Source organism: Pleurodeles waltl, chromosome 1_1, assembly GCF_031143425.1.
Source record: "Pleurodeles waltl isolate 20211129_DDA chromosome 1_1, aPleWal1.hap1.20221129, whole genome shotgun sequence".
NCBI lineage: Eukaryota > Metazoa > Chordata > Amphibia > Caudata > Salamandridae > Pleurodeles > Pleurodeles waltl.
The window spans coordinates 123,105,618-123,116,749 of record NC_090436.1 but is presented as its reverse complement, the minus strand read 5'-3'; positions in this window follow the sequence as shown (position 1 = coordinate 123,116,749).

Sequence of the window (11,132 nt, the reverse complement as noted above, 5' to 3'; positions counted from 1 at the left end):
ATTTCCTTTCTGAACAGTAACAGATCTCTGTAGTAGGCTTTGCTTGCCCCCCTCCCTCACCACCACCAAGGTCCCTGACCCACAGGTGAAGAATCACTGGACCAAAGGAATATATTCTACTCAAATCCCATAACTTGTGAAGGGGGTAGGTCAAGGTTAGTGTTATACAGAGCAGTGCTTCCTAACTATTTGACTTGTACGTCCCTCCCCCCACTTAATTATTACTGGAACCCAGTGATCCCTTCTGAATCATTGTTAGAATCTGGGGACCCACACTGAGCCATTACTGGAAGTATTCATCAAACAAATACACAAATGATGAAATATTTTAATTCACAAACAAAAGAAATCAAAATTGTAATTTTATTGGAAAGGTTGGCACTCCTCTAAATCCTATTGAGGCCACTCATCATCCATACTGTATTCTGTTTGATGCACTTGCACCGCTCCCACAAATCAATCCGAGGATACAGTCTTAATTGTTAGCCTCCAATTTCAAATTTCATCACATTTACAGAACGTTTTAAAATGTTATATTTTTCTTATTCATTTATGTACACTTAATTAATCTGGTATTATCATTTCATTTCGAAACAGTTGCGGACCTCCTGAATAGGCTTTGTGGTCCCCCATGGTTTCTAGACCACAGGTTAAGAACCACTGATCTAGGGGATTGCCCTCTCGGAAGGAGTGTAAGTCACATGTGCAATCTGCAAACACATTACATATACACATTACTGATTCGCATACCCATTACACATACACATTACTGACATCCACACTGACTTTGTGGTGACTACCCCAATATGCTGCGTGTCCTTCTTACTCACACTCATGTCCAGCTTCCGATGGTGGCTATTGTCTTGCTACAACCTCCAGCACCAAAAAGGCTGTTATAACTCTTCTCCTAAAGATCTTCATAGGGTACTCTCCGAACGGACTTTTTGCCATAAAAGAAGCATTGACACATTGATACTAGTAGCGTATCTCTCAGGAGTAGCATTTTATGGCTTAATAGTTTTACTAGCTTTTCATGCTTAACCTGGGGAAAAAATTACCACTTAGGCCCAAGCGCTTCTCTCAATAACATGCTCTTTGAATGAATGAAAATTGACTTGTAAAGCATAGTGCGACTTTGAGAGGCATCCATGCGCTATGTGGGTTCTATCATAAAGATGAAAATAAAGAACTTAGTTGGAGGAAGCAAATAGCCCCTTATTGAGTTAGTTGGGAAAATCATTTATCATTCACTTTTTGTCTCGGGGTCAAACGTAGGATGTTAGAGCTCTTTGTCATGCAGCAGGGGAAGGCTCTTGTTTTCAGGGCCAGCATGTGGCTCACCCTCCTGCCCAATGGAAGTTACAGCTTAGCACAAACATCCAGCAGCATTGGCTGCTCATTTAAGTTCACCTAGCAATAAAGCACATTAACTGGCTTTCGAAGTCCATTATCAAGAACACCAAAGTTAGTCTCTTTTTTTTTTTTTTTTTTTTAAACAACCAAACCTATTCTATTGAACCCAAAACATTAATTTTGCTATAGAGCAATTGCACGACTTCCCTCTTTTTTTTTTGCTTTCAGGGCTGTCTTCTTGGTTACAACCCGCTGACATATCTGGAATGATGATACAAAATGAGGGCGTGAAAGCCAGCCCCTATGTTAAACTATATAGTAAAATAAAGTGAAACACCCTAAGGAGAGACTGTGACTGACATCTTAAGAGTCACGTGGAGTGACGCCGAGGAGGCCATGGTGATGGATGGGTGGTGTAATAGGTTTAGTTACTGCTAATGTCCTCTAAGTGTTCATTTGTGGCTCCTTTGTAAGAATGACTCTCAGAAGAGCAAGCCATCTGCTGGTCTACAAAAGTGATGAGAAAACAAACCACTTGCACTGTTTGTAACTATATATATCTTTAACATTTTCGGTCCTAAATATCAAAGAAAATTATGCCATTTGTGCCCAGTCCAATCACCTGAGTTTCACATTGATGAGTGTTGAAATTAAATAGAAGTCCCGCTGGCAGCCTATGATTCTGCTCTTCAGGTCACTGTACATGTGCTACTGTGCACCGGTACGCAAGGCCAGCTCTGCTTGATCTATGCTAGGGTTGCATAAATCTGTCCTCGGTTAGTGTCAAACACATCTCTCTTACCATGAAAAGCTGCCCTTAAAGTGTCTACTTGCCTGTATTGGATTTCCATCAAGCAACCAGAATGCTTTTGAGAAATGACACTTGATTTGTGAGGGTGTACTGAAAATATATCATCACCGGTGGTGTGCACTAAAAGGAGAAAAACAGATCAATGGATGAACCTTAAAAGCAGTACATTGTGCATTATTATGCCCTTGCAATGTAATCACAAACTTTATAATTGCTGTGTCTTTCTAATCACAACCTAATTATCTTCAATGTGAAGCAGCGTATTAAGTATAAAATATTTATCACCTAAAGTAGGCCTTCATAAGTAAAGTCATAAGAAATGTCCAATTACTCATTCTTCTAGGGCGAGCCACTGCACAGATTTACACCCCTTTTTTTATTTCAGACGTTGAAAAGCACACACATTTGTTCTAGTCTTACCTTTTTCCGCTGCCAAGATCCTTGAAAAGAACAGACAGTTAAGGTATGGCAGATCTGTGAGTTGTATATATGGCAGCCATTGCTCATAGACACATATGCAAATTGTAGCCCTATAGATATGAACCCGATTTTGACAGCTCTTTTATGAGTTTATGTTATGGCTTCCCTGACCTACCTGAGGGAGAACCTGCAATAACCATTTACAGATTTGTCACAACGGGAATGCATAAATAATTGTGAGTTGTGGTTGCTGCCTCCTGCAAAATGTGAAATATTAGATGCATGTCCTGATTAATTCGTCTCCAAATATGTATATCTGCATTCCCTAAGAATTCTGGCCTCACAGGTAACACAGTGCACTAATACAATCAACAATAGTTTGTATGACCTCCATTCACTTTAACAGAAATGTACAATGAATTTCGTAGCACATTGAAGAAGTGAAATGGGTCAGTTTTGGGTAGTGATAGAGCAGAGGTCTTCAAGTGATCCCAGGGGGGGCGCCAAACTCTGGCCAAAAGAAATACTAAACAGATAACATGCCTTTGTTTTAAGCCGAAGCATGTTATTGCAGTTTTTAAAAGGTAACAGTACTTAACTGCAATGTTTAAATAGGTATAGACCTATTTAAACATTGCCATCTTTCTAAAATAATTGTGAAAAATTCTGAGGGGGGCCCAATGCTTTTTTTTTTCATCTGGGGGGGCGCGACATTAAAAAGTTTGAAGACCACTGTGTTAGAGGTTAGCGCCAGGTTTCTTAAGCAGCGTGTGCCTGTGGCTTAATTACATGGCTCGGTAGGTTTAGGAGTGAATACAACTGCTGACCTGCCTGTTGATTGTACGGCTCTATAGGTTTAGGAGTAATTACCTGCCCGCTTATTACACAGCGCAATACATTTAGACTTAAGCACCAATAATGACCTGCCTGTTGATTAAGCAGCTCAGTAACTTTAGGAGTTAGTACCACTACTGACCTCCCTGTTGACTACACTTCTCCATACTCTTTCCTTTTTTTGGGGTTCATTCTTCAATTCAAGAAGTTCCTGAGTGAACCATTGAGCCTGGTCTCCCAGACAATTGCTTTTCTGTTGTCTTAAAGGCGATAGAATATTGAAAGCTTTACACAACTATGCTTCAAAATGATTGTACCTGTTATCTATATTCCCCGTACTTTCGGGGACTGATTTTGCAAGCTAGTTCTCCCACTTATCTATATCTAGTCTGGACCAGTTCTGTTTTAATTTAGACTGAGAGCATTTACTCTACTCTACCATATGTTCTCCACACCTGAAATGGTATAAGTTTGTGATCCGACCATATAGTTTCTAATAGGTCATCGACTCCGAGTTCTGCTAGGTTGGAGAATATGGGGTCCAGTAAATGGCCAAGCTTATAGGTGGGGGTTTAGACCATTACATTTAATTGGACCTCCACAAGGTCGATTAGGAACTTTTTGGATACTTCCTAGTTAATCTTTTTTTAAAGTGCAGCTCTAGGTCGCCCAGCACAGTAAATCATTTTGAGCAAAGACTTTGCTCAGCCACAGCATCAGGAAGTACCTGTAGAAACTGTGTGGCCGGGCCAGTGGGGCGATATGTTAAAAGACCTGAAAATGTACATGTTGGTGTGAGTTCGAGGCAAATAAAGCACAGTCACATCCAGCGGGTCTCATAGGATCGTATCTTACTTTTTAATTCTTCTTTGTAAATAATTGATGAACACCTACCCCTCCCCCCCTTTCATGCCTGGCAGTTGCATATCCCTGGGGTAATATCCGGTGCCATATCTCAGTGAGGGATATGGCTACCAGTTTTTTTCTTCCACTGATGTGGACATATCGGCGCTATGTTTGGGTAGTGATCTGCCATTAAGCAGATATAGCTGTCACCACTGCCTTCGGCTCCCTTCTCTTTCAGATGTTCCATTCAATAATATTGTCTCACATTCTTGCAGGCTTGCATTGCACTCCCCACACACCAGGACTCTCTTACCTGGATTGATGCTATGCTTACATCCCTTTTCAGAGGCGGTATTAAGTGGCCGCAGCTCCGAGTAGCTAATCCTGATATCTTCCAAACGGGCAGGGATACAGGCCCCTGGTCCTGGCCAGACGCGGATGGGTGCAGATGGGCTTGCGTGTCTTGGGGATGCCAGCAGTGTGCCACTGTGCATCTGCGCACTGGTGCACGCAAAATGGTGGGGCAACTAGTGCTTTAACCAAAATGGCACTCAAAAGTCATTGTCTAAAGTTGAGGCTCTAAACACGGCCAACACCTGATTTCTCCCAAAGTTCAAAGCCTACTGGGTCTTCCTACTGCCCTGTATTCCAGCGATGTCTCCTGTTCTTAATTATGGCAGCTCTCTAATCGGTAAGCACAGCGCACTAAAATAAGGCGGTATAAACATTTTTTAAATTGGCAGTTAAAATCCCTCTTGAATGTGCAAAATCATCAATAAAGTGCATATATTCAGATTTAAAAAAAAAAGAAGAATCAAAGCTAAAAAGCACAGTTTAGGTGGTAAGTGGGCAGCATATACCTCGCTGTTATTACGTCCGTACACCAGTGGCCATTAGACAGTGGAGCCCGATAAAAACTATTGCACTAATATAAACGGTGCACAGAAGTCACTGTCTGAAGGTGAGGCTCTAAACACGGCCAACACCTGATTTCCCACAAAGTTCAAATTCTACTGGGTATTCCTACTGCCCTGTATTCCAGCGATGTCTCCTGTCCTTAATTATAGCAGCTCTCTAATCGGTAAGCACAGCACACTAAAATAAGGTGGTAGAAACATTTTTTTTTTTTAAATAGCCAGTTAAAAAGTTAAAATCCCTCTTGAATGTGCATCCTCACATTTCATTTGGGGACTATCCTAGAACCTAAATGAGGGGCATACTTTTCCTCTGATGGAGATAGTGTTGTAAAAACCCAGGCTTGTTAGACGTAATCCAGTAAGGGTGACCATAAAAGAATGGCACTATCTACAACATCATTCTGTAAATCAAGGATAAAAACTTTCATTTTTTACGTAAACATACTCTAGGTTTGTCAGTTTCCCAATTTCAATGTTATTGATGTATTTTACAAGTAAGAGGATCACACAATAGTCACTGTGATTGTTTGGAATGACCATCTTTTGTGTGGTATCCCCCTGCATTTTGCTGAACACTTTTTTGTTTTTCATGGGACTCTGCACACGTCACTCCTGCTAACAATTGGTAAAATGTGCGTGCTCTCCCGTTTTAACCTGAAAAATTGGAAAATACCTAATAGGTACATTTAATTTAGTTATAAGCCCTAGTAAATGGTACTGCATGCACCCATAACCTGTAACTTAAATGCTACTCTTGGGCTACAGCACTTATCGTGCCACCCACTAAAGCAGCAAAGTAAACCGTTTCTCAAGGCATATCAATGCAGCCTTGGTGTGCAATTCCAAACTACTAAATCGAGCTGGCAAAACAAACACATTTGTCAGGCCTAAATCTTCCTTTCTAGTGGGTCATCCCTAAGGTAGGCCTAAATGCCCACAGGGCAAGGTGCATGAAATTCATAAAGTAGGGCATGACGATTTAATGTCTTACATGCCCTGTTTTTCACTGTGGCAAGGCTGGCTGTTCCAAAGGGATACACTGGGATACACTTATAGTGCTAAATTTCAGTTTGGGAGCAGTTGGAAAAATGTTTCATGGACTCATCTTGAAAGTAATTTAAAATCCAACTTAATAATCAATTCAGATCTTATATTACTATTTTGAAAATATCACTTTTAGAACATTGTCATATTCCTGCCTAAAACAAAAGGGAACTTTCTTCCAGTGTCACCTGACTGCTGATAGATCCACTGTGGTGAATGTAAGATGTGGATTGTTCCCAGACAGTGAACACAGGGCGCAGGTGTGGAGAGGCATTTTCTCCTTGGAACAGGATGGCCTTGGGGCTGTGCCCAGTCACTTCCCGAACTTCAAACTTGCCTCCCTTTTGCCTTGCTGGTCGACTTGGTCCAAACCCAGTAGGGGGAGGGGGCTGGCCCAGAACTGGTTTGGAGTTACCACAAGGGAGAGGGTTGCCCATTATCATAGATACACCTCTGGGTGGGCACATGGAGCTCTGACCAGAAGACTAAAGGTTCTGCCATGTCAGATGTAGGTAGAACAGGGGCACTGTGGGATAGTAAAACTCACAGGAAGTGCTTCAAAATTGCATTGGTTGACCCCTGGGAACTGTCACCTCACTGGTCAAGGACTGGCCAGGGATTTCTCCCACCCACACACTACCACTCCGCAGAACATTCCTGGACCTGTGAAAAATCAGAAGGACTGCCCTGCTGTATGAGGAACCTGAAGGAATACTGGGCTTGCATTCCCTGAACAGCTGATAGACACTTCAATGATCCCTTTTTGTTGGTCTGAGAGGGCACCCACAACTGGTTACCAGCAGTCATTGACTTCCATTTATTTTTCACATTTTGCTTTTCCCTAAAAATGAACAAATCCTGACCACCTTTACCAACTTTTGTCACCTTGGTGACGTTTTACGAAATAAATTTTTCTTCTTTGTAGTAAATTTACTAATGAAATATTATGGTTTCAACTTGGCATTAAGGTTGTTTTGGAGTTTTCTTTAAACTACTTACAGGGATTAACTCAATTTTGAAGCTTGTCTCCAAGTCACAGCTACTAGGTGGAAGCCCCCTATATTTACTTTTAGGGAGTTAGACTACTTAATTTCATGGGCGGTCACACCTTTCTCTCACTGGAATCTCACACACAGTATAAAATGATACTCAACACCTTTGCTTGTAGAGATACTGCCCGTGAATGGAGTAGTATCAAGTTCTCCCATCTAAAGTTCTGGAGCAGGTGATGGACTGGTACATGGATACAAAAAAGCTGTGCATCAGTGACATGGATGCCCAACCAAGAGATACATGATCATCGTTTGCTGAAATTTGTGGAAAGTGCTACTGAGTTAACCATTGTGGGAATGCTCGATTGAATAAAAAATGGACTCACATTTATTCCAAATATGTTTGCTCATCTGTGCTTTGGTTGCAGCAAAGAAGTAAAGATAGGGCAGAATGAGGATCTAATTGCTTCATTTTGTTAGAAAAGACGTCAGCTCAATGTTAATAAGACTTGGGGATCAGTAGTTGGGAAATGATCACAGGTAGGAATAGCTAGATCCTTGAATAGCCTAAGAATCTCTGTAGTAGGATCCTTAGCACACAAGATGGATGATTGGACGTACCCTGCCCATATAATGTTAATGCTGACCCCATATATTTACAAATACTGAAATCAGAAAAGCTTTGTCTGAGTCAGAGACATTTTCGACTACCTAGGTTTCCAGGTGCAATGTGGCATTATGGTCAGAATGACAATAAATAATAGCCTTTCAATAGGCAATAAACTGAGGGTGATAAAAACCCAATGGTGTAACGCAGGGTTATTAGCACAATAAGAAATGGAAAGGTGCACTTCAGAAAGCTTTGTGGTACAGAACCAGCCATGGGACTGAGAGCAAAGTAGATGCACTTTAGGAAACTCTGCTATATTGCAGAACCAGGAGCAGAAGAGAGTGGGGTAGCTGGTGAAGAAGACTGGGGAACAGAGCTAAGGTATCACCTGCCATGTGCCTAGGACCATAAACTATTTGGCTAATACTAACAGAAGTGTAGACTTCTAGGAGAATGTAGGCATCTGGTCGCTGGCTGTACCTGTCCCAAGATGTCAAATGAAATTAATTGCTTAGCTTAATTGATGAAATGTGTCAAGATATTCCAAAAACAGTAGAAGGGCCAGGCTGGTGGTATATTAGGATTCAAGTTATGGAGCATGAGAGGAGCTGGCTCTCTATATGGTGCACTAAAACATACACCCGCAGAGAGTTCATTGAATCCACAATTGGTTTGCAGAGGCAAAGGTAGATAGGACCAATGCTCTATTTTGTGGTAGTGTGGGCACGCAGTTAGGCTTATCAGAGGGTAGTGCTAAGCACTTGTACTCACACAGGCAATTAATGAGACACACACACTAAGAATAAATCAGAGACCAACTTAGAGAAATGACAATTCTTTTTCTATATGTTTCAAACCTAAGAACTTTGTAATCCGGTAAGCAGACTTTTAAGTATAAATTCTTAGCAGTTTCAGAAATCAACGCTTGGTGTCATTTTCAGAGTATTCTCAATGTTATCCTATGGAGGAAAACAATGTTCATCAAACAGAGGGTTAACAACAACTAACAAGGTCGAGCTCAGGGATCAAAGGGAAGTACTAGGCACTGATCAGAACCACACCAACAGGTCACACCGGGCAGTACTGGGGCAGCCGGGTGCATTAAGGCATCAGATGCCCAATAGTTCTCTATGGGAGTTGGACCTCATGACAAACAAGCTGCAGTCTCTGGCTGGTAAGCCAGTCAGGTACAACAAACAGGTAGATAGTAGACTTGAGGAGCTCAAAGATGTAGGTGCACCTGTGGTCATTTTCTCCAGGGCCCAGGGGTGACGGATTCAGGGGTGTCCTTAGGCATCAGGTTTTTTCATCCGGGAGCACTCGCAGTCAGGGGGTCAGGTGTATGAAGGATGCAGGCATTGTTGGAGAGTCTGGCAGGGTAGACCCAGGGTGGACTCAAGCTCTTAGGAGCTGCGGGGAAGTAGCTGGCATCAGTGACCCACCTCAGATGGGTTCAGTGGTGAAAGGTGCAGTGTTTGCTGGAGGTGTATGGTTTTCTCTCACCACAAGGCTGCGGGAGACGAGCGCCTGTGCGCAGAGGCTGCAGGTGTCTCGGGCGCGACCAAGATGGGTGAGTCCACACTGGACTCAGTCTCTGGGCAGTTGAAGAACCGCAATGGCACCATTGGTTGGCTCCACCTCGGGTGATGGATGTCTGGTGCAGTGGTTACTTCAAGTGTTGGGTCTTTGGGCTCCAGCAGCTGCAGTCATTTTCTTGAAGTCTTTGTTGCAGAGCAAGTCTGCTGCTAACGGGAGACTTGCGTCACAGTGGAAGGCAGGATGAGTTGACTTCTTGGGCAGAGTCCCCTGAGGTCAGCAGGCAGTCCGGCGTGGACATCTGCTTTTTTTCCCTCTTCTGCGGATGAAACTCTTCTTTGTTTTTGTCGTCTTAGGTCATCAGGGTCTGAGCTCTAGGGTTAAATACTCAATTTAGGGGCATTAAAGGGAGTGCCCGGTGGTAGCCAATGGTCTGTCCACCTTTCGGGTGGCTAAACCCCTCTTATGACCACTTCCGTTGGGAGTGGGCATAACCCTAACCCTAGTGGCCTAATTCGTTCCATGCAAGATGGAGCGATTTGCAAAGTGGTGTCACTGCAGCGCTTCCACCTTAGGGGTGGGACTTGCAGGAAATGCCTAAATTTCCCACCTGTGCTGCTGGCAAAAGTGCTGTCAGGGCAGGGGGGTTGGTCATCTCCCCCATTTGGAGAGACATGGGTAGCATTACAAAGGCAGCAAGTACTTTGAAGCTTCCCGCCCTGGAATGTCCATCCTGCCTTGGTGAGGTGTTAACACCTCCATCCAGTGCAGGCTTTTGTCTCAGGCCCTCGAGAGGACTGGCTGTCACCTTGTGTGGCCAGAAACAAGTAATTGGTAGCTGAACTGGTCAGGACCAGTCAGTCAACACACTAGTAGTTGGTACGTTTTCAGGGGGCACATCTAAGGTGCCCTCTGTGTGCATTTATTAATAAAACCATCACTGGGGTCGGTGAGTGTTTATTATTCTGAGATGTTTGATGTCACAGAAGACATCATGTATCTGGGGAACTCGTACTGACCAGTGTCCAGCACATGCATTTAAAATGGCTTCCCTGTTCACTTACTGTCTCAGAATTAACAGAGACATAGCAGGGGCATATCTGCTTGTGCATATATCCCCTCACATGTGCCCTGATGCACCCTGCCTTAGGGGTGACTTACACCTGCCACATGCAGTGATGGGGACCTGGAAAACAGGGGGGAGTGACAGGTCGTTTTTCAATTTAGCCTGCACCAAAACATGCAGTCTACAATGGCAGCACTGTGTGGGTTTGGTGAGGGGCCCTGGGGGTGGCACAGCTGGTGCTGCCGCCCTCAGAGACCTTCCTTAGTACCCCAGGCCCTAGGTACCAGGGGTACCATTTACTAGAGACTTACAGTGGTAGCTAAAGAGTTTGCCAATTGTGCAAAACAACTGTGCAGTTTTGGGGACAGAGATCTGGCAACAGGGACTTGGCTAGCAGGGGCCTGGTTAGAAGGGTCCCAGTGCACTAACAGTCGAAGCTACATCAGAAAGCAGGCAAAAAGTGGGAGCTAACCATGTCAAAAATTGAGCTTTCCTACAGAACACTTGGGGAGATTTCAATACACACAGTATTTCGACCAGACCAAACCTGGATGGACAAAAAGGAAAAAGATATGTCTCTATTTAAACACTAGAATTATCTTAGCTTAGTGATCTTGTAGCACAGATGAATAGCTTCCTCTAAGTCTGGGCCTAAGAGCTCTCAGAGCAAACATTCTATAGGAAAAAGGCAGTTAGAGGCTTG